Raw genomic sequence first — 19,257 nt, 5'->3', positions numbered from 1 at the left:
AAATGTTTTCGACAACTCCCACGTGAAAAAAAGTATAGGAGCACCATTTTGAACAGCATTAAAATAAAGTAGCTAGTAGGCCTAAATGTTAACTCACTGGCTGCCAATGATAATGATGGACATCAATCCTTTTTGACTATTCCAATGGATTGGACATTTGTCTCTGTCAATGGCATTGAAACATGATCAGTCACTGACATCCCTCCTACTTCAAATGGATTGGTCATGTATCGTCTTCACTGTCAATGAATGAGTAATAAAACTTTGGAGCAGATGTTCTAAATTCTAATTATTGTCAACCACTTAACAAAGTTAACAGTTTGAACATTAACCCAGTTATTCAAAATTTTACTATCATTAATCATAATTGTATTGTTTATTTAATTTGTTATTATTATTATTATTTTTTTTACATTTTTTCCCCCACTCGTTAAAAATACATTTATGAATTAATATAATTTTTTAATATAAAAACTAAATGAACAAAAACATAAATGCACACTGGTTACGGCCCCAAGTAACAATGCCATCATGCCAACTATTGATGCCAAATCTTTTAAGGTAGGATGACTGGCTGTGAATGGTGATGTTTCAGTACCATTGACTTCCAATCCATTTTGACTGGGAGGAGCAAATGAATTAATGCTAATTAGACCTACACATAGGCCTCCAGATCCAGAAGTACAGTTAGTCCCTGGGTTACGATGTACCCGACCTACGTGAGTTCCACTTTACAACGCTGTAGACTCGTCAGCAACTTTGTCTCGAGTGTTTTTTGTTTTTTTTTAATGTCGTGTAAACAGTACCGAGTTCCCGTTGCCGTTCTTCATGTCAGGATCCCCTCCTCCCCTAGCAGCGTCGCCGCCATTCTGCCGGGAAATCTGCCGCCTTCTTGTTCTCATGCTGCTGCTGCCTCTTCTCCCACGGAACCGACTCCTCTTACAAGCCCCGATCGGGCTTTTTTGTGTTCGAACGGCAGGCTCGCGTTGAGGGAGGCGACGCTGGCGACTTGAGCGGCCATGATATCCCCCCTCTGTTTCCTGCCTACTCTTTCTACAGTTCCCTTTACCCTCAGCAAGGCGACTCACTCGCGAGCAAAGCCCGAACTGTCATTGAATATAACGGCATTTAACACAATGTACCTACCTCACAGAATCGTATTTTTTACATAATTTTATTAATATGACATATAATGCGTGTTTTTGGATAGTTATGTTGATATTTAGAGGGCATTTGGGGGTACTTAAAGGGTTAATTCCGATACACGGGGAAATTTGGGTTACGTCATCAGCGTAGGAACGGAACTCGTTCGTAACCCCAGGGACTACCTGTATATTCTAGGAATGCATTAAGCATGGAATCTCAGAGCCTTAGCATTTGATCAGTTGTTATGCTGCATTAATGGAAAGTATTATATTCATGGAAACTATTATATTGGAAGATAGTTCAGCTTTTAGACACTCGAGTCTGATGTACTCTTCCTGTTAAAGCTTTAAAACTTATTTGTAAAGTCACAGGACTGTATTTGGTCAGAGGGCGACAGTGAGAAGAATGAGAACAAACAGCAATAGACTAGCAAAAGACAGGGAAATAATAACACCAGGACTCTAGGTGTTTTCAGATGGACTGATAGACAAAAGAAAAAAAAGAAACAAAACAAGCAATAACAAAAGACAAAATGCCCTAACACCTGTTGGCCTTTGGTTTGTGAGAGGACAGAATCAGAGAGGAGATGCCTCAAAGAAGTAACAATACCAAACCTGACATTTGTTCAACAAAGTTATGTTGAGGAGCCAACAATTCTCCTCGCATGGGTAATGTATTTCAGTTGCCTAAATTTCAAAGAAACTGAAAAAATTGGATAAAACTTTAAGACAGTGAAGATAGTAAACATGCCGTTGTGCTCTTTTTTCGAAGAATCGTTGCTTAATTCTTGTACATTTGACTTGATTAATTGTCTCCACTGAAATTTGAGCATCATTCCTTTCTAAAAATAGCACATCGGTCATCTTACTTTAAAAGAAAAACATCTTAACTAGTTAATCTGAGCTATTTCTGAAGGCCGACTCACTTTGAATTGGTACCTCGTGAGACAGCCTGACCACCCTCGCATCAGCATTTGAAACAAATGAGGCTTTCTCTTTCGGGTTTAGAAGTTGTAGCAGAGATCAGAACATGGTACATTGTGAATTACCGCAAACAAAGCTGACTAGCCTTGTAATAGAGCTTCACATTCTGTTTAATCGGTTTGGCTTTGCAGTTGACTATAAATACAGTGACACAAATGATACCTCTCATTGTATTCAACCAGAGAGTAGTTGGCATAGCTCCCAATCTTAAACTTAAATTGTGTGAACATAGGAAGAAAAGAAAATACATTTAAGCCATTTTCCATGGTTTGAAAGCTTAAAATAAATCGGAATGTCTTGAGTTTGTCCGGCCTCACTAAAAAGGGAAGGGTTGTTGTAAAAATAGATGTGCAATCTGAGTTTGTTTTCTCCTAATTTTGGAAATCTCACATGCATGGACCATCTGAATTTAAGTTCACAATATAGTTCATTTGATATACAGTATTTGTGTATCAAATAAGATCAAATGGTTCAATTTATAGTACCGTATTTTTTGGACTATAAGTCGCACCTGAGTATAAGTCGCACCAGCCCAAAAATGCGCAATGAAGAGAAAAAAAAAACATAATTTGGACTGGTGTTAGGGTTCTGGGTGAGCGGGGGACCCAAGCGCAGAGATGACAGGCAAAACCGGCAGTGACAACACTATTGACAGGTTTGGCGGAATGTGTTGAAATAGTCAGGTGCGTCTTGGCGGTGGATGAGCAGATGGGCAAGCAGGTATTCAGGAAGGCAAGTATTGCAGGATCTAGGGAATAAAAGAAAAATTAGCAAAGTAGTTTTTTTAAGGTTATCTGACAGGCTGGAGTCACCAACTCGTTGAGCTGAGTTGTTGATCTGGCGATGAGGTGAGGCCAGGGACTGGTTTAAAAACACACACATACAAGAGGAGGAGCAGGGCTCAGGGGGCAGGATTCCTAACAACTGGAGTAGAAGTAGCATTATGGGGGGAAATATACTTGATTAAATCCAACACATAGAACAGATACAGTATGCCATCTTGAAAGGCAATTTGAAATAAAAATACAATAGAGAACAATAAAGGCGTGAAAAATTTCCGATTCCTAGATTATTCGTGATTCGGCCGTGGAAGATTCGAGAACGATTCACAAATATCCAAATTCTGATTATTGAATTATACCAGGTAAAGCGGAAGTAAAACACAGTCAGCGCGGTCTTTGGGACGCAATGAGGAACTGACCGAGAGTAAATATCATGGTCAACTCATGCCGCTAGATAAAAAAAACAATCATCCCTGACTGTGGCTGACAGCTGCTACAAACAACGCCCGGTTGCTAGTTGCTACAAACATACGGCTACAGTAGATATCATATATATGTAGAACTAGATGCAAAATTACAGATGACGTCAGTGTTAGAACATGTATCATTGAACAGAGATGTTCAATGTTCATGTTCAAGAGACTTTCCGGCGTAAGTAAACAGCCGCCATCTTTAAGCAGTAGACCTCTCTAGAAGGCTTTGTTGTAGCGAACCTAACTTTTTATCTTAAATACTCCTAAATTGGCAGAATCTTGTCTTGAATCTATCTTTAAATGATGAAATAGTTTTAAAACTTTGACAAAAGTAGACAGAAGGGAAATTATGGAATAACGGGAGCAATTTTAACAACTGTAACAGTTGATTCACAACATTAAATTAATTGAATGTAGTTTAAAGCTGCTGATACAGAATGGGGACTGGAGTTTTTTATTTACTGTTATTTTTGTATATTTGTTTACTGTTATATGTTAACTTGATACTGAAATAGTAGTTTGGTTTAGCCTGAGAGGAATTTTGAACAATTTTGGAACTAATGTACAAAACATTAATTAAAAAACAAAACAAAAAAAGGAGGGAGGTGCATCAATAATCGTTTTATAATCGAATCGGAGCCTCTGAATCGTAATCGAATAGTTAGGTGCCCAAAGATTCCCTGCTCTAGAGAACAACGTGTTGAATGAGTCTACAGTATGATAATGTTACATGATGCATGAACAACCGAATGCGAACGTGGCCGGTATGTTAACGTAACATAGTTATTAGGAGTTATTTAGATAACTATAGCATAAGGAACATGCTAACAAGTTTACCAAACCATCAGTGTCACTCCAAAACACCAAAATAACATGTGAAACGATATAATAATGTGTTAATAATTTCACACATTAGTCGCACCAGAGCACCCCCAGCCAAACTATGAAAAAAAACAGCGACTTATACAAGTAGTCCGAAAAATACGGTACTTATTTGATTTATTATGACCTGGTAAATACAAGCTAGTTTAATACAAGTTAAACTACGTGCAGAGAAATATATATATTTAATCACTGCTACTGTCTGATTGGTGATAGAAAAGTGACAGTTGAAAAAAAACCCAAGAACTATAATTGTAGTTTGTGGCTTTAGTAACCTTGCTGGTGGTTGATGGCATGTTTATGTATAAACTCACACTGAAGCTTGAAGCTGTGACCGTTTGAAGTAGAACTGCAACGTAGCCTTTGTTTTGGTGCACTTTAGAGCAAGAGAACTCATCAGCATGATATCAGCATGTTTTACTGGTGTTATTATGTAGTATACCAGTTACATTTGGAAAATAGAAAGGTTTAATGTTAAAGTATAAACTTAAAGTTGCAGCAAAACAAATCACCTGACCTCCTTGCTAGATTATTCCATGAATCCCACCATAGACTTAACTTGTACCACTGTAGAGATGATCATAACGTAACATTACACACATAACACTTGTATTATCGTAAACTAGGTCTTGAGAAAACTCCATCTGTACTCAAATGTTTAATTTAGTTAATTGTGTTGAATAAAAAAAAATAATTGCCCTAAACTTTTAAAAAACAAATTAGATGTACAAGATTAAATGTAAATGTTATGAACTCTGCTTAAAAGTCCATCTGATCTGCACTTAAAGTACTGTAATGTAATGTACAGTACTTGAAATTTAAAAATCTACTGTAAATGAAAAATAAACAATATGTTATATTTTTTTCAGATTATATGCATTCTCTTATTAATTTAATTACTTATTCCATATCTACTCGTATTAATTTGCAAAAACTCCAACAGCAGCAATTAGGGATTTTTACAATTCGATCACGTGATTGGAAATAAGGCCCGATCACGTCATGTTCAGAAAATCTGAATCCATCCATCCATCCATCCATCCATTATCTTCCACTTATTCCGGGGTCGGGTCGCGGGGGCAGCAGCTTCAGCAGGGAAGCCCAAACTTCCCTCTCCCCAGCCACTTCAGCCAGCTCCTCCGGCGGGATTCCAAGACGTTCCCAGGCAAGCCGAGCGACATAGTCTCTCCAGCGTGTCCTGGGTTGACCCCGGGGCCTCCCGCCGGTGGGACATGCCCGGAACACCTCTTCAGGGAGGCGTCCAGGAGGCATCCGAACCAGATGCCCGAGCCACCTCAACTGGCTCCTCTCAACGCAGAGGAGTAGCGGCTCGACACCAAGCCCCTCCCGGATGACCGAGCTTCTCACCCGATCTCTAAGGGAGAGCCCAGACACCCTGCGGAGGAAACTCATTTCGGCCGCTTGTATCCGGGATCTTGTTCTTTCGGTCACGACCCACAGCTCGTGACCATAGGTGAGGGTAGGAACGTAGATCGACCGGTAAATCGAGAGCTTCGCCTTTTGGCTCAGCTCCTTCTTCACCACAACGGACCAGTGCAGAGTCCGCATCACTGCAGACGCTGCACCGATCCGCCTGTCAATCTCCCGCTCCCTCCTACCCTCACTCGTGAACAAGACCCCAAGATAGTTGAACTCCTCCACTTGGGGCAGGGTCTCATCCCCGACCCGGAGAGGGCATGCCACCCTTTTCCGGCTGAGGAGCATGGTCTCGGATTTGGAGGTGCTGATCTTCATCCCAACCGCTTCACAATCGGCTTCAAACCGCCCCAGTGAGAGTTGGAGGTCACGGCTTGATGAAGCCAACAGCACCACATCATCTGCAAAAAGCAGAGATGCAATGCTGAGGCCACCAAACCGGACCCCCTCAACGCTTCGGCTGCGCCTAGAAATTCTGTCCATAAAAATTATGAACAGAATCGGTGACAAAGGGCAGCCTTGGCGGAGTCCAATCCTCACTGGGAACGAATTCGACTTACTGCCGGCAATGCGGACCAGACTCTGACACCGGTCGTACAGGGACCGAACAGCCCTTACCAAGGGGCTCGGTACCCCGTACTCCCGGAGCACCCTCCACAGGACTCCCCTAGGAACACGGTCGAACGCCTTCTCCAAATCCACAAAACACATGTAGACTGGTTGAGCGAACTCCCATGCACCCTCGAGGACCCTGCCGAGGGTGTAGAGCTGGTCCACTGTTCCACGGCCAGGACGAAAACCACACTGCTCCTCCTGAATCCGAGATTCGACTTCCCGACGGACCCTCCTCTCCAGCACCCCTGAATAGACTTTACCGGGGAGGCTGAGGAGTGTGATCCCTCTATAATTGGAACACACCCTCCGGCCCCCCTTTTTAAAAAGGGGGACCACCACCCCGGTCTGCCAATCCAGAGGCACTGTCCCCGATGTCCACGCGATGTTGTAGAGGCGTGTCAGCCATGAAAGCCCTACAACATCCAGAGCCTTTAGGAACTCCGGGCGGATCTCATCTACCCCCGGGGCCTTGCCACCGAGGAGCTTACCAACCACCTCAGTGACTTCAACCCCAGAGATTGAAGAGCCCACCTCAGAGTCCCCAGACTCTGCTTCCTCAAAGGAAGGCATGTCGGTGGAATTCAGGAGGGCTTCGAAGTATTCTCCCCACCGACTCACGACGTCCCGAGTCGAGGTCAGCAGTACACCATCTTCACTATACACAGTGTTAATGGTGCACTGCTTTCCTCTCTTCAGACGCCGGATGGTGGACCAGAATTTCCTCGAAGCCGTCCGGAAGTCGTTTTCCATGGCCTCACCGAACTCCTCCCATGTCCGAGTTTTTGCCTCGGCGACCGCCGAAGCCGCAGTCCGCTTGGCCAGTCGGTACCTGTCAGCTGCCTTCGGAGTCCCACAGGCCAAAAAGGCCCGATAGGCCTCCTTCTTCAGCTTGACGGCATCCCTTACTGCTGGTGTCCACCAGCGGGTTCGGGGATTGCCGCCACGACAGGCACCAACCACCTTACGGCCACAGCTCCGATCGGCCACCTCAACAATGGAGGTGCGGAACATGGTCCACTCGGACTCGATGTCCCCCACCTCCCCCGGGACAAGGGAGAAGTTCTGCCGGAGGTGGGTGTTGAAGCCCTTTCTGACAGGGGATTCTGCCAGACGTTCCCAGCAGACCCTCACAATACGTTTGGGCCTGCCAGGTCTGACCAGCATCTTCCCACACCATCGGAGCCAACACACCACCAGGTGGTGATCAGTTGACAGCTCCGCCCCTCTCTTCACCCGAGTGTCCAACACATGCGGCCGCAAGTCCGATGACACGATCACAAAGTCGATCATCGAACTGCGGCCTAGGGTGTCCTGGTGCCAAGTGCACATATGGACACCCTTATGTTTGAACATGGTGTTCGTTATGGACAATCCGTGACGAGCACAGAAGTCCAATAACAGAACACCACTCAGGTTCTGATCGGGGGGGCCGTTCCTCCCAATCACGCCCCTCCAGGTCTCACTGTCATTGCCCACGTGAGCGTTGAAGTCCCCCAGCAGAACGAGGGAGTCCCCAGAGGGGGCACTCTCCAGCACACCCTCCAAGGACTCCAAAAAGGGTGGGTACTCTGAACTGCCGTTTGGTGCATAAGCACAAACAACAGTCAGGACCCGTCCCCCCACCCGAAGGCGGAGGGAGGCTACCCTCTCGTCTACTGGGGTAAACCCCAGCGTACAGGCACCAAGCCGGGGGGCAATAAGTATGCCCACACCTGCTCGGCGCCTCTCACCGTGGGCAACTCCAGAGTGGAACAGGGTCCAACCCCTCTCGAGACGACTGGTATCAGAACCCAAACTGTGTGTGGAGGAGAGTCCAACTATATCTAGTTGTGACTTCTCTGCCTCACACACCAGCTCGGGCTCCTTCTCCGCCAGAGAGGTGACATTCCATGTCCCAAGAGTTAGCTTCTGTAGCCGGGGGTCGGACCGCCAAGGCCCCCGCCTTTGGCTGCCGCCCAAATTGCTACGCACCCGACTCCTTTGGCCCTTCCCACAGGTGGTGAGCCCATGGGAAGGCGGACCCATGTTGCCTTTTCGGGCTGTGCCCGGCCGGACCCCATGGGAAAAGGCCCGGCCACCAGACGCTCGCCTTCGAGCCCCACCCCCAGGCCTGGCTCCAGAGGAGGGCCCCGGTAACCCACGTCCGGGCAAGGGAAACTTAGATCCTGTAATTTTCTCCATCATAAGGGGTCTTGTGAGCCATTCTTTGTCTGGCCCCTCTTCTAGGACCTGTTTGCCATGGGTGACCCTGCCAGGGGCTTAAAGCCCCCAGACAACATAGCTCCTAGGATCATTGGGACACGCAAACCCCTCCACCACGATAAGGTGATGACTCAAGGAGGAGAAAAATCTGAATCAGATTTAAAAAAAATATATATATATTGGGCTTGGAGAAAAAAAAAAGTCCATTTTATCTTTATACAGGTACAGGTTATTTTAATTCTCTCAATGAACAGGAGATGACGACACACAATACGGGAACAAAATGGAAGCAATAATCACTTAAGCTACATACATTTAGACATTAATGAACAATTAAAAGCAGGCCGACCTGGACCTGAGCACCTAGAGTGCCTCAAGGTACCTTCCAGAAGATTACGTCTCGACCTTCCAACACATACCCTTTTTGTTATTTCAAAATGCAAATAGGCACGCTGATGCTAGCCGAAATATTAACCCTTTAAAGTGCGTACGACAGGAGAAAAAAAGTCTTAAATAGGATTACTATGTGAATTAGAATCATATTTTGAGACAATTCGACTATATACAAACACTTAGCAAAGCGCAGATGACGAGAAATTAGTATTTTAATCTGCCAGTTAGCCACGCCTACCATTATAGGGCTCTAGCGTCCCCAACAGGTGGATGACGTCAGCGGAGTCACGATTTCATCTGATTTAGTATGCTGCCCATTGAGGGGGAATTATTCACAACGAGGAAAACACGACGAAGAGAGCCGCAAAATTTCATTGTTTCAGTCTCTCTACTCCAATATTTTTACTGGATATTCTTTTTATCCAAGTATTTTCCCTAATAGCTAAATGTATGGCTTGAGAAGGACCATTCAGCCCGTTGAGGGGGAATTATTCAGAACGAGGAAAACACGACGAAGAGAGCCTCAAAATGTCATTGTTTCAGTCTCTCTACTCCAATATTTTTACAGGATATTTTGTTATCCAAGTATTTTTCACCAATTGCTAAATAAATGGCATGGGTATGACAAATAACAGTCTTGTGCTAAATTGAATATGAAATAATAAAAATCCATTTATTCAAGACGACATGGCAAAATTGCTCCGTAATGGTCAAAACTGTTGACTTCACCTTTACCGTCGCACCTCCCGAACAATATTTTATGCCACCTAAATCGGGCTTATGTCATTTCCCTTCCCCGGCTTCGGGGAATGTAAACAAACCAAGAGGCGTGACACCTACCTGACATGCTAACCCGAACCGAGTGATGTTTCAAAGTCTTCGGAGCGGAAAATCACACATAACTAGCGCGGATCATTTCACATGACGACTGGGTTGTCGATTGTCTTCGCCGATCGGCAGACCACCCGGCGGAGAGCAATTTACAGCTAGTTTATAGCTACTACGGACAGGGGAGCTTGCCGGGGAAGCAGCTGTACAATGGCCGCTGCCAATCAATGACAATGACATGCCAATCCATGATCAAAGATAAGTAGTCCTTTATTTAAAGAAAGTTTGTACTGTTTACTTTGTTAATCGCTGTATTCGCGGCTATTTAAGTTGCAATTTCTGATCGGTCGGAAAATTTGACAGAGCACCGGGCAATTGAATGAAGAGGGGAATATAGCCTAGTATGCTAGTAGTGCTCTCCCGGCAGGGGGATGTGCGACAAGCCGCTGGTCGTCGGCCAAGGGGACAAGGGGCATGTCACAAAATGCAGGCCACCTACATATTAAAATGATCCCAGTATTTGACATAATACAAAACACAATGTTTACTCACTTCCTCGTAAGTCCCATGGTCCCACAGTAGTAGGGCTTGTTTTGGCCAATATCCACCAATGAACGTTTTGAAACCCCAAAAAGGCGCACATGCCTCTCCCTCCTACAGCAAGATTTTTCTGCAGCCGTTTGGCTGCCGTGATGCGAAAAAGACACATATTAATCCGCAAAATCAGCTGAGTCCTTAGTCCTCATACAACAGTACGGCTGTATAGTGAAAATGACTCCTTCCTCCGTACACGTCACAGCGCCCTCTTTCTCAACTCGAGACTGTTGCCGGAAGTCACTCATTTTCATGGCGCTGGATTAAAAAAACTAAATAAATATAGCGATCGCTTCCACACACACCCAAGCGGTCCATTTTTTGTGTCACAGGCACTTTAAGTGGCTCACAAGAAAGTGGAAAGTTACTGGCAGCTGCTGTGTGTTATCTGCTTGCAATAACCTTGCGAGAAAAGCTCCCACTTCTTTCAGACACCGAGTGAAAAACACGATATGGAAATGAATAGACGAATATGATGAATAGATGAATAGAGAGTTAAATGAATAATTATCTATGATATATATTTTAAAATATATTCATTTCTATTTTTAAGTATTAACTGATTGGCTGCCATTAACGGCAATAGACATACAATCAATTTTAACTGGGTTGGCTAGCAGTGATCGTTCATTCGACCCAATCAATCTGGATTGGACGTGTATCATCATCAATGGCAATGTAAAATGGTCACTCAATGTCAGCCTTGCCAGTTCAAATGGATTTCATTTCTTTAACGGTCAATGGCAGTGAGTGAGTTAAGGGCTACAAGCAAGAAAATAATCCAGAGGTAGAACAGGGTTTATTTGGGTCATTGAAAAGAATAAGTAATTAAATGGATTTTGTCAAAATTCAGGCCTTAAAAAGCGTTAAACTAAATGCTCAGGCGTTAAAAATAATATAAGCCTGATGGTTAAATAAAGTTGTTTTCATAGTTTATTAGAGTTGTCCGATATTATTGGGTAGCTGATTATATCGGCCGATAAAAGCATCTTAAAATGATATCAGATAATATCGACATCGGTTTTTCATTATCGGTTTTGGGCCAATATTCGTGTTGCCTTCAAAGTGAATGTAGAAGCCTTCTGCCTTTGATCAAGGGCTGGTCACTGCTTAGCACAGCAGTTATGCTTATTGACCATTAGATCTCTCCAAACTAAAATGCTTAGGATTTGTTAAGTGAGCACACCATTTGGTGGAAAACACTCAGGTGGCTTGAAGTTCCACTCTGAGACCCTCAATTTGGCTGAATTTAAAAATTGTCCTACATGCATGTTATTGAAAAGGTTAAAATCTCTATTTTCTGGGGGAAGAAAGATTTTGAACAGGAGGGCATTTTTGACACCTTAAAAGTAGGTCAAATCAGGTGAGTTAAAAATACACATTTTTGAGACCGTAAAGAGCATACGACAGGAGAAAAAAAGTCTTAAATGGCATTATTATGTGAATTAGAATCATATTTTGAGACGATTCGACGATATACAACAATTTAGCAAAGCGCAGATGACGAGAAATTAGTCTTTTAATCTGCCGCTTAGCCACGCCTACCATTATAGGGCTGTAGAGTCCCCAACAGGTGGATGACGTCAGCGGTAGACTGGGCTCATCGGTTTTACTATTCAGCCCATTGAGGGGGAATTATTCAGAACGAGGAAAACGCGACGAAGAGAGCTGCAAAATGTCATTGTTTCAGTCTCTCTACTCCAATATTTTTACAGGATATTTTTTATCCAAGTATTTTTCCCCAATAGCTATATAAATGGCTTGAGAAGGACCAGTCAGCCCGTCGAGGGGGAACTATTCACAACGAGGAAAACGCGACGAAGAGAGTAGCAAAATGTCATTGTTTCTGTCTCTTTACTTCAATATTTTTACAGGATATTCTTTTTATCCAAGTATTTTCCCCAATTGCTAAATAAATGGCATGGTCATGACAAATAACAGTCTTGTGCTAAATGGAATATGAAATAATAAAAATGCATTTATTCAGGATGACATGGCAAAATTACTCCATAAGGGTCAAAACTGTCGACTTCACCTTTACTGTCGCACCTCCCGAACGATATTTTATGACACCTAAATCGGACATATGTCATTTCCCTTCCCCAGCTTCGGAGAATGTAAACAAACCTAAAGGCGTGACAGCTAGCCGACATGCTAACCCGAACCGAGTGACATTTCAAAGTCTTCGAAGCGTAAAATCACACATAACTAGTCTGGATTATTTGACATGACGACTGGGTTGTCGATTGTCCTTGCGGATCGGCAAACCGCCCGGCGGAGAGCAATTTACAGTTCGTTCCCCGGAGGAGGGTGGCTGCAGTTGTTGTGCAGCTAACGTGCTGCTTATGTGCATGAGGAGAGCTTTTTACATGCCTATCAATGATCAAACGTAAGTAGTCCTTTAAAGTAAGTTTGTAGTGTTTACTTTGTAATCGCTGTATTCGTATTTGACCTAATACAAAACAAGATGTTTACTCACGTCCTCGTGAGTCCAATGGTCCCACAGTAAATATCCACGGTGAATGGGAACCTTTTGAAACTCCACAAAGGCGTATACGCCTCTCCCTCATACAGAAATGATTTTTCTGCAGCCGTTTTGCTGGCGTGATGCGAAAAATAAACGTATTAATCCGCAAAATCAGCTGAATCCTTCGTCCTCATACACAACAGTCCGCTGTATAGTGAAGAGGACGTCTTCTACCGTACACGTCATAGCGTCCTCCTCCTCAATGCGAGACCGAAGCCGGAAGTCACTCATTTTCATGGTGCGGTATTCAAAAAACTAAATAAATATAGCGATCGCTTCCACACACATCCAAGCGGTCCATATCATTCAGGAGCATAAAATACCGCGTGTATTATGAAATAAACATGCTTTTTCGTGTCACATGCACTTTAAAAATTTTCTTAGTTTCTCCTTTCAAAAAAGGTTTTGGACTCCTATGCTGCTATACAGTAAAACAAATAACAAACACTTCAAGTAACAATTTGTAACAGAAACTTTAGCTATTTACATAGTCGTTGGGTGAAAGAACACATTGATTTGTATGAAAAAGAGATATAACCATTACCTTGGGGCCGTGCAATGCTTCACGGACAGGACTTAACCATGTCCTTGGCGTTGCGGAGGTCTTTTTATGGCTGGGTTGAAACAAAAGCAGTTGCGATGTGTCCAAAAACGGGGGTCTCAAGGGTAAAACAGACAAATTAAAAATAGTCCAGGGGCATATTGTGCCATGAAACTGCTGTGGCACCATGTAGACATATTGTTCTGTCAAACACAACAATTCTTTTGGCTTAAAATACAGTAGGTTATTTAAAAGAGGGCTGCACGACCAGAAACTGCTTTTTGAGCCTTGTGTGTGTTTTCTGGTATTTGCATTCATGGTTCAAAAATTTAAATTACAAGAAATGATTAAAAAAAAAAAAAAAAATTCAAAGTCATTACATACCTCATTCACTCTACTCAAGCTGTGTGCCTTTGTTGTTATTTTGAGCCAGAAGCACTGTGCGACCCATATGTGATATGGCAATGCCTAATTGGCACTTTGTACTTATACTTGATCCAAAAAACTGATGCTTGCACTATTTTTATTACAACAGTATAGTGGTGCAATATAGGCCCTTTTTCTATAACCTCAGTTGAAGTTATTCTTTTTTTTCACAGAATGTTAACCGGAATATCTTGAAGTTGTTACATTTATTATTATTAACGTATCCAGTGGGGCATCACAATACAACAAACCATAATATGTTAAGTACATGACCGCATATATCGGTATCGTTTTTTTTGGATTTGGATAATATCAGGAAATCGGTTATCGGTTAAAAAGTCATTATCGGACAACTCTACTTACAATTTGTGTGTGTGAAACTATCTGCAGTTAGGCATGGGCATTAAATTAGTTTAAAGTGACATTAAAATTGGCATTTAAAAACATTAAATGGGATTTGTTGATACCTGTAGAAAGCCTGTATAAGGACATTAGAATATATATATATACAGTATGTTTTAACCTACATTATATACATTGTATTTATATTTACACTACTGAGACAAACAGCAAAAAAAGAGAAAATGTCCAGCGATAGCTAAAAATGTAAGAAAATCACAACCAAAATACCTCAGTTTATTACATTGGATGACCATCTTTACTCTTCTTGTAGGTTTACACTGCTGGCCAAAAGTTTTGGCACCCCTGCAATTCTGTCAGATAATGCTCAATTTCTCCCAGAAAATGATAGCAATTACGAATGCTTTAGTAGTAAGATCTTCATTTTACTTGCAACGAAAAAAACCCAAAAGAGAACGGGGGAAAAAAATTAAATCATGATCATTTTATACAAAACTCTGGGCCGGACAAAAGTATTGGCGCCCTTTGAAAAATCATGTAATGCTTCTCTAATTTGTGTAATTAACAGCACCTGTTACTTACCTGTGGCACATAACAGGTGGTGGCAATAACTAAATCACACTTGCAGCCAGTTAAAATGGATTAAAGGACACTCAACCTGTGTCCTTATGTGTACCACATTGAGCATGGAGAAAAGAAAACTGTCAGCCAAAGAACTGTCTGAGGACTTGAGAAGTAAAATTGTGAGTAAGCATTGGCAATCTCAACGCTACAAGTCCATCTCCAAAGTAGGCATGTGTCGGTATGATATTTTGACGGTACGATAACCGTGAGCAAAAATACCGCGGTTTCACGGTATCACGGTATTGCAATTATAGCTCCAAAAAATTTTGAGATGTATGGGTTAAAAAAAAAAACTTTTTTCCATTGAACAGGATTTTTTTTTCAGACCATAGTTGCAAATTGGAACATGAATATATTGTTAAAATAAATAAATTATCAATAATAAAAAATATATTATAAATAAAATTAAACTAAATATAACTTAGTCTATACCCACAGCCACAGCTCAAGTTGCTCAAGATTAGAGCAAGAACAAAATAATTTCTATAAAAAAGTCAAAACACTTCTGAATAAAAATTTTTAAAAATTTATACTGCATGACGTTTTTTTTTTTTTTTTGAGGGTGGAAAAGCTTACGTGAAGTTTCGCCATTTTCAGCCACTGTGTCAACTCTAGTCTACATGATGTCATGCCTTTGTGTTAAAAAGAACATAAAGCATTCATAAGTTAGTTAAAAATGTATAAGTTAGTTAAAATGTCAATATTGTTGTGGAAAGGTTTCATCTAAAAAAAAAAAAAAAAAACATTGGGAGTGAGACCTCTCCTTGATCCAGCGAACGTGGATTTGTGCTTAGGGCAAGATCATCTTTCGCAATTAGCGATCTTTGACGCTATCACTTTTTCCCCTTCATTCAAGCGAATCAAGCTTGTTTTCTCACTCTGCGGCTGTCACACTCAACGAAGTTGCTCTCCCAGCTAAGCCTAGGCTAACGTTCATCTTTTAAGCTTTTAGTTAGTTTGTATATTGAATTTGAAAGGAAAATGTGTGTTTTGTTTTTGGCGAACTTTTTCCATGGTGCTAATCTGTTGAAGCTACTCACATGGAAAAATCTAATTATACAACATTTTAAATGTACTCATTTTATATATTACACTTACCACGATTTGAGAGCTCAATAAATTGAAGAACAGTACGCCTTATGTTTGGAGTATTTGTTTTTGGGTTAGCTGGCTGGCTAGCCGATAGCGTCACTTTCACACACAGCAACAAACGGGAGGGGGTGAGCGCTGCTGCGCCAAGCCGCTTCTGGCTGCATTTTTGACACAAGAAAAATAGCGAATACCGTACTACGGTCTGACGGAAATTTTTAGTGGTTTTGAAACCGCAACGTTTTCACACCACGGTAAACCATGCAACCGGTAACCGGCACATTCCTACTCCAAAGACCTGCATGTTCCTGTGTCTATTGTGCACAGTGTCAGCTTTGGGGTTGCTTTGCTTCCTCTGGCACTGGACTGCTTGACTGTGTGCATGGCATTATGAAGTCTGAAGACTACCAACAAATTTTGCAGCATAATGTACAATGAAAGCACTGGAGACTTATAAAATGGCCAGCAATGAGTCCAGACCTGAATCCCATAGAACACCTGTGGAGAGATCTGAAAATGGCAGTTTGGAGACCTGGAGCAGTTGGCCAAAGATGAATGGTGTAAAATTCCAGCAGAGCATTGTAAAAAACTCATTGATGGATACGGGAAGCGGTTGTTCGCAGTTATTTTGTCTAAAGGTCGTGTTACCAAGTATTACGCTGAGGGTGCCAATACTTTTGTCCTGCCTGTTTTTGGAGTTTTGTGTAATATGATAATGATTTAAATTTTTTTGTCATTGTCTTTTGTGTTTTTTCATTGCAAGCAAAATAAATGAAGATCTTACTACCAAAGCATTTGTAATTGCAATCATTTTCTGGGAGAAATTGAGCATTATCTGACAGAATTGCAGGGGTGCCAATAGTTTTGGCCTGCAGTGTATTTATGTAAAATCAAATATTTAAAAGTAATTTGTTTGCTATTTATTTTGTGCTGCTCAATTGAGTTGCAAAATCAAATAATTTGCCCCCCCAAAAAGTGATTTGCTATTTTTTTTTCCCCTTCATTGAAACCACTGCTGTACATAATAACCCTAACATATGGCTATAATGTTGGGATAGCTTCAATTTCTTCTTTTTTTTCTTTTCGAATCAGGCTCTGACTCTCATGTAAAAGTATGTGATCGGGACATCTAGCAACAATGCTTCCTGCTTAGCATCGCTATACATTCCCCCTCTTTGCCTAGTATCAGCCCTAAAAAGCAGCACCCAACGCTGTGCTCTCCTCTTCTGTCCACCTCATGGTAAATATCCCATAGACCCTGTGTTGTTGCTTAACCTGAGGTTCTTTTGTGTTGCCGCGACCCCTTACAAAAATCAAGTTGCACTTCTTGGGTGTTAGTGGAGTTGAAAAAGCTCCACACTTTTTAATTGTTCACTAAATGACTTGCTTATTGAGCAGTGTACTAGTTTTCATCTTATCCGCTATTTACAGTATTTATTGTGCACATTTTTCCTCAATAACTTATTCTCGCATATTGAGTGTGTTGTTTGGAATCAGATTTGTTTCCATTCATAACTTTTCCCCTCCGAACTGGATATCTAAAAATAATACTAATATGATCGAGTAACTGTAAAATACCTTGTGATGTTATAACACAGTGGTTATTATAAACCTAACTGCCGGGGAGTGACAGAACCCACAAGATGCAATGGATGGTGGATGGGAAATTTGGGGGGGGGTTAATTACAAAATTTAATTAAAAACTGAGAAATTAGTAACGACTTTCATCAATAAAATGTAAAACTGTTCAGACTTTTCAAAGTTTCATTAAAAGACAATTAGAGTTCGATGCGGTCCATTCTGTGCATAACAGGGATGTCAACTAGTGCTGCAGCTATCGATTATTTTAGTAGTCGATTAATCGATGAAGTAGTTATTCAAATAATTGAGTAATCGGATAAGAAACATGAAAATTTAAAATACCTGAGCTGAGCTTCAAACGGTATAAAAAAATAAATGAGGCTCTATGTACAACAAAAGAACAATTGAATAACTATCTTAAATGCTATAAAATGTTAACGTTTTTTTTTTTTTTTTTACAATGCTCTTAACAAATGGTTCAGACTCATATTCCAACAAAAAAACGGCTAAATATACCTATAAACTAAATTACGAATGCATTAAAAAGCATTAGCCCAAACAAAAACTTAGCTTACGTTGGTCTTAACAGGGAGTAGTTGGATTCAGCCATGCGAAATGAGGCAGACCAGAGGGCAGTGTATTCACCCTAAGCAATCAAACTAAATGTAAACACTTTCAAAATTAACTATTACAACGCCAATTGAATTAAACGAATACTCAAAGCAACAAACTTTAATTCTAATATTTGTTTCTAATCGAATACTCGAGTTCATCGATTAATCGTTGCAGCACTAATGTCCACCTCATTCATCGTACTTGGGGTTTCCTTCGGAGGCCCATTCTGTCTGCCAAAAATGGCTGCCACAATTAATTGAATTAATCGATGATCAAATGAATCAACAGCTTTCTTGGTAATTGATGCATCGTTTATTGACATTTTCGACCTCAAAATGGTCCAAATATTCTTTTTTTTAAAAGATGATTCATTGTAAATATTAACTTTTTTGTATTCTGTTAAATTACGTTGCTGTTTTTTTTTTTAATAAACAAAAAAAGGAAAAATAGTCAATATTAATTTTTTTTTTTTTTTTTTTTATAAAAGTACCAAAACATCTTGAAAAATCTCTTTTTGCTTATGTATTATTTTTTATTTTCTTTTTTCATTTTCATTTTTGCATTATTTTAATTACCGTACCAAAAAAAAAAAAAAAAAGTACTGGTATAAATTATCTTTTTATTATGTTCAGATTTATTTATTTTTTTAAAAGGAAAATTAGGAAATATTTTCTTCATATTTTTTTACATTTATTTTTTAGAATTTGTTTCTTTAGAATTAGAAAACATATCTAATTATTGTATTCGTTTGTCTGCGGACATATTTTAGTCACCAATATTTATCACCAGCTGTCGTTTCCCACACTGGTTAACCATGGTGGTTGCTAGCCTGTTTTCATATGAGTTGTTTAGTAGACTGTTTTTAAAGGGAATAAGAGACACAGCTTGGATTGACTGCGAATTGATTAGCCGCCCTCTATAAAATGCACCTGCCTGTGCGTGACTGCGAAAGTAACAACACCCGGTCTTACCCGCGGCCTCACACAGGACATCACTGTATCAGTCCAAATTCATGCTGGACATGAAAATAGAGCTCCATGTGTTCACAAGTCCACCAGTGTGTTTTTCTTTCCTTCTTCCTGTTGGTACACGCTTCCTGTTCCTGCATCTTTCTTCATTGTACCTGCCATTTGCTGCTTCCTCTTTTTCTCAAGTTGTC

General features: G+C 41.1%; 1 protein-coding gene across 4 annotated transcripts in view; it reads left to right on the top strand.

Annotated features, from left to right (window-relative positions):
* The window catches only part of rgs19 (regulator of G protein signaling 19), a 62,156-nt gene that overhangs the window by 683 nt on the left and 42,216 nt on the right, over positions 1-19,257 (top strand). The window lies entirely within an intron of this gene.

This window comes from Corythoichthys intestinalis, chromosome 2, assembly GCF_030265065.1.
Source record: "Corythoichthys intestinalis isolate RoL2023-P3 chromosome 2, ASM3026506v1, whole genome shotgun sequence".
Classification (NCBI taxonomy): domain Eukaryota; kingdom Metazoa; phylum Chordata; class Actinopteri; order Syngnathiformes; family Syngnathidae; genus Corythoichthys; species Corythoichthys intestinalis.
Note: the sequence above shows the minus strand (reverse complement) of the source record. Positions and strands in the feature narration are given on the sequence as shown.